Source organism: Epinephelus fuscoguttatus, linkage group LG2 (assembly GCF_011397635.1).
Source record: "Epinephelus fuscoguttatus linkage group LG2, E.fuscoguttatus.final_Chr_v1".
NCBI lineage: Eukaryota > Metazoa > Chordata > Actinopteri > Perciformes > Serranidae > Epinephelus > Epinephelus fuscoguttatus.
In genome coordinates, this window is record NC_064753.1 from 32,396,031 (window position 1) to 32,402,030 (window position 6,000).

Sequence of the window (6,000 nt, forward strand, 5' to 3'; positions counted from 1 at the left end):
AATTTTTCACTGTTGTGTTTATCATTTTAGAGGCTTAAAGATGTAACCTAACTGATTTATTTACAAAAAGAAAAAAAACAAAGATCAGAAGAAAAGCAAGAGTACACTTTTGTGTGCTGAAATTTTCCTTATTTTCAATTCTGTTAATGTTTCTGTAAACCTCAGATTTTCTTACGTTCCCTTTTGGAAGATAGCTTGTTTATAGGATCTAATTTATAGAATTTCTACATTTTGCGTGAAATTTTAAGTTCAAATGAGATATCTCAGGCTTCAGACCTTCAGCTGTCTGTTACTGTTAAATCTATATTTTAAAAAACGTCTCTCTCTGTAGAAAAAGGCTCACATTGAGAGTGAAGCCAGCCCAAGCTCTTTCTTAGCAGTCAGGCCCTTCAGCTAGCTGGCTGGTAGACGGAGAAAGAGAACATGTCCGAAAACGTGACTGAAATTACAATCGCTTGGCTTGCATCTTTGTCCCCCTCTGCAGCCACAGTGAAAGAGAGCGTCTTAAAATAGCTCTCGCTCTCTGGTTATTTACATTACCTTAAGTGCTGTACTCTCTCTTGTCTCGGACTCAGGGAGGAGCCACTCAGGGGGTGGGTGGGGCTGCTGGTGGTCAGGCAGGGGAGATGGACTTGAGGGGTGGGGGGAGGTTAGAGGGGGTGTAGCTTCCTGGCGCCTGTTGCCATAAAATCCACCAACCCCTGATGCGCAGGAGTGACGCAGGTGCCCCACCCATCCGTCGCACCTCCTCCCTCCATCGCCGGCGTCCTTTTTGACGTCCTTGAGAACTAAGACCAATCCCATAAAAAGAACAGAGGGTGGAGGAGGAGAGAGAGCGTCCCATCTCCATTCATAGAAAGTACCTCAGAGAGCACTCATGATAATTAACAATTATGACGGAAAACTGTCGCTTGTCCAAAAGTCAATCCATTTATTTAAGGCTTTACGGGTGAGGAGGAGAAGGTTGGGCGATGGTTTCTGCTGTCGTCCAGAGAGCATTTGGATGTAAACCAAAACAGATTCATTCATTTATCACGACTGGTTATATTTAGAATGTCCTGTGATGACTTTCCAGGTGTCATTGATATTATGCCAGTGCAGATTTTTGTCCTGCATTTGTAATAATCTCCAATTGACACATTTTTAGACATATATTTCTTCCCTTCTCTTCTATGAAAGCTCATATTAACTTCTTGCTTCCCTATTTCTTAAGACCCCTGAGGACTTGATCAACTAGTCACAAACTGAGAACCTCTCGTACAGCTGCAGTCTTTCCTTCTTGCTCTTCTTGGTGGAAGATTCTTTGAGTATCTAATTAGGTCCCAGAAGGAGGAGTGGCAGACTTTAACTTTGGCTGTTGGACAGACAACATGTTTCAAAATGTTAAATTGAGCCATTTTTCCTTGGCTACATTTTATCTGCTGCAGCTGTCTGCCTCATTTTCCCAGACCAACCTGAGGAGATAAAAAGGGAATTCTGGGAATCAAGGTCCCATTAGGGCACTTTCCCTCCACGTGGACATGAGGAGATGAGATTACAGTGAGCAGACGGTGCATTCAGATAGATATCTTGCATAACTTTAGAGAGACGAGTCACAGCGAGGAGGCTGTCCAGGTATCACACTGCTCGCCGGAAATGTTATTTGTGATATGGAATGTTTTTTGTTTAACATTTAGGAGGTTGGGGTCAGACCCAAATTTGCATAGCCTAATGTTTGGTTAATTTTATCACATTTCATATAATGTAATTGGCCTCAAACATCACCAAAAAGTCAACATCCTCATGTCACAACAAAACTTAAACATTTAGATTAATTTAAAGACGACACATTTCATAAAGACCCCTTTTTAACAATATCATGGTGGTTGCATGTTTAGTTTAAAGGGACACTCCACCAATTATATACATATAAATCAGTGTACTCATCATAAGGATTGCCTGTGGCAACAGCTAAATGTCTGCAATACCAACTGGGGGTGAGGAATTTTAACGATGGGCCCTTAACTGACAGGGACCATCTAAAGAAAGACACTATAGACCAAATCACAGTGTTTATTTACAATAACTTTTGGGTAGAAAATCGTAGATAGATAAAATCATTTTTTTAGCCACCTAAAAAAGGCCCTTCACCCAAAAAAATCAATATCAATTTAAGTTTATCTTATATTTAGAATATTTTCACCATTTTACTTTGTCAGATGAGGAATTGAAGCTGTTTATCACTAGATTCAGAATTCAGAATACTGAGTTGGTGGTCTACCTCTGCTTCGATCAGTCATTGTGTAAGGTAAAGTAGAGCAAATATTCAAGTATAGTGTACACTTGCACTGATATTGTTTTTTTTAAGTGGCTAAAATATGTCTTGCTCTGACCCCATCTACAGCAGTACTTTGTTTAGCTTCCGTGCTGGTAGATTTGGTTTATCAAAGATGCTAGCAAAGCAACAAAGTACAAGAAAGAAGCACAGCAGAAACGTTAGACAGGTCAGATCCTAGTGTTTAATTATATCTTTAAACGTAACAGTTACGGCTGAAAATGACTACAGAAATAAGAAAGTTTGCTGATTTCACACATCTCCACAATTGTAATTATTTGCTAGTCTACCCAGGAGTGATTGTTGTTGTTAGAGTGGTGTCACAGTGATCCGGTCTATTGAAATGCATTAAGAGTATTTTAGGATCCCACGCTTTTGGAACTTGACTCATAACAGCACATAAAACTTAGTCTCTGCTGCCTCCGTTTTCTTTTTTAATCTGTCTGTCCCAGCTTTGTGAAATACAGAGTGAAATACGAAGTTGCACTTGAGTGGGGCAGCACCTTCAACCTCAGACTTCAGACAGTTTTCATGTGACTGAAGCTCCAAACAGCCCCTGCTCCTAAACACCGTCCTGTCAGGAGTGTTTCAGCGTGAAAACGCAGGTTGGAAAGCAGCGTTAATATTTCTTACTGTTTGCCAAGAAAACTTCAGACACTATAAGACATCAGCGCAGTCGGCAGAAGAAAATGTCGGCGGTGTATGTTTCTGCAGACTACAGAGACATTACCTTTGTACGTTTCTCACCTACCATTTCTTAAATGACCCTCTGACTACATGTGTATGTCCTCAAGTTATCACCAGGAGGTGGAGGGGATCCTGGATGGCAGGCAAGATGGCTGCCAAGCTGCAGATAACTAACATCAACGGCATTTTCAGCCATAATTGTGGCACCAGTTTCAGGTATTTAGTCAAAAAAATGATCTCCTCCTAACATCCATAACCAAATGGTTTTTGTGCCTAAACATAACCACACATTAAACACAGTGAAATGAGAAATAATCTGCTTTAAATAAGAGTTATAAAAGTGTATTTATACATCAGTCTGGCCCTGCTGCAACCTCAAACACTTTCAGTGGGCGTGAAAACTCACGTTGACAGAAACTCCTTCAGCCAATCAGCATAACAAAACACCGGGGAACATCTTCATCACCAACGGACCCAGTTGATAAACCAAGCTTTTGCCAAATCGAGTTGGAAGAACAGCAACAAACAAGTACCTACTCTTGTTCTTGCTTGATTGTTGTAATTGACTCTATTTCTGCAATAACTTTCCTTACTGTTGTGTTTACTTTACTAAGGAGTGGGAACTGCCACTATTGCTGCAAGCTGCAGCCAGCATTTTGTGTCATTAACTACAACGCAGCCCCTGATTGGCTGCTTACATTGTCAACCACGGTGCAGATCCCTGACTAGCCCCTGTTGGATTTTAATTTCTGGAAAGGTTTGGGGCGGCAGCGGGGCCAGACTGATATAGAGAGAATCAGAATATTGAGCTCACGTCATCAGGATGGCCGTAAGAGTTTATGTAAGCTGCATACTGGATCATGATTGGCTTCCAGGCTTGTTGCGATGTCATAAAATGATGCTTGTACGTATTTGTTTTCAGGTTTACGTTGAGCACAGAGAAACTTCCCCCTTCATTCTGCACGGTGAAGGTCAAATATTTAAGTGAAGTAATGATGTACAAACACATTTTTAGGTGGAGGGAGGCTTTAATGTTTTTTAATGTCAGCACAGACAAAGGTGAAAATATGTGATTGAACATGTTGCAGAGCATCAAACAAGATTTCAGGATCATACCGTCTCATGTCCAGATAGCGTGACACAAGGCAGCTCATATCTCATCTGTGGCTGAGGCACCATCATGTCGGCTGGCCACTATTTATGTCCCTTTTAAGTAATGCGCCCTGTAATTTAATTGCAAGTTAGCTAATTGAAATATTGGAAGAGGGCGAGGGACGGAGAAGGAGAGAAGAGAAAGGTGTAGGTCTGAGATGAGAGAGTATGTGTGTGGTGTATCAACATAAGTGTTGAGGAAAAAGGGTTATTGATTCATTGGTAGAAACATACAGCTTTTTTTATACACGACTACAGACACATGCACAAACACACACACGCCATACGATAATGTCATGTCTAATTGTTTCCCATATATCTCTCCATCTCCTCCATTAGTCCCTCCAAGCAGCTGAGGAGCATCTTTAGCAAAATGAATGTAGCGGCTGCTCAAATCGAATCAGCCACGAGAACTTAATTATAGAACCAGCTTTGTTCCACTCGGGAAGGCTGCGGGTAGAACCGTCTGGAGCTCACCACAAGAATGAGGCGACCGCTCTACCATCAGCAAACCCCTCTGATTCCTAATGAGTCAGAGCCATGAATCAGCTTCACTGATATGGAATTAGAGCTGTGAGTCAAACAGTTACTCAGATCCTCCGAGACTAGATTTTACAAGTGGTGGAGAGCCGTCAACTCCAATGGATCAATGACAATCTAATTGTTCTATTGGACCTGCATGTATGGAGAGTCAGTGGTGCAGAGACTGAGGATGGGAAACCATGTGAAATCCAAATGTCTTCCAACAGTCATGTCAGTGTATCACAATGTTTATCTCTGTTTTTTTTTCCCTCTCTCTTAATTTGTGTTTTGGTCGAATACATTAATTGATTTTTATAGTTTTCCAAAGATGCACAATAAATTACTCTTACAGTATTTTACAATAAATTTGGCTCAGTTTTAACAAGAGTTTCAATGTGCAAACTTTTTAATGCAAAAAGCCAAATACTGAACTTTAAGGTTACAAAAGTTTGTCCTTATATTAACAACATTGCCCTGGTGAGTAGCACTGGAACATTACTGCCAGTGACTCTTCCCAGGGGCGTAAATATAGACAGTGCAGGTAGTGTGGTTGCACTCTATTGTTTAAAACTGGGCCCGGTGAGTGACCCTGATCTGGGGAACCCACTGGTTGTCTGGTTGGTACTGGTTGTGAATGATAAATTGTGGTTACTGTACTTAGTTTTACCGTAATTTGAAGCATTCTCTGGCACAGCAAATTCCTTCAGGATAAATAAAGTTCTATTGAACTGAATTGAACTGAATTAAATTGACATTTTTGAGACAAACTTTATGGTTAACCCAATTCCCCAGAATAAAAGTTGGCATTTTATATTCCTGCAAACCACAGATAATGTAACATTTGTACATTATTATGTAGTGGATATGTTAAAACTTTATCTTTCAACAACTCTATGGTTAACATTTGTCTATGTTTAAGCACACAAAAAATTGGCATGGTTAGGAAAACATTATATTTTAGCTTAAAATACCTGGTTTGGTGCTACAACATATCTGTGGTTTGGTGACGACTGGGCCGTTGTGGTTGATACAGATCAGGTAAGTTAAAGTTACAGTGTGTAATTTACGTGGATGTTTATTAGCAAATATCAACTATTGCTTTCATGAATATATATTTACTAAAGTGTAATGCAATTCACATACAAATGGAAGCTTTCTCATAGGCTTAGAATGATTTCTCTATATATACACAGGCAGGGCGCGGTATGCTGGAGGCTGCCTTCTTGCATCGCCATATTTGAATACAGCGGCCAAAAGGGATATACGCGCTTCACCTTTCACGTTTACCTAGAACTTGCCGTCACTGGAGACAGAGAAGGTGAAGA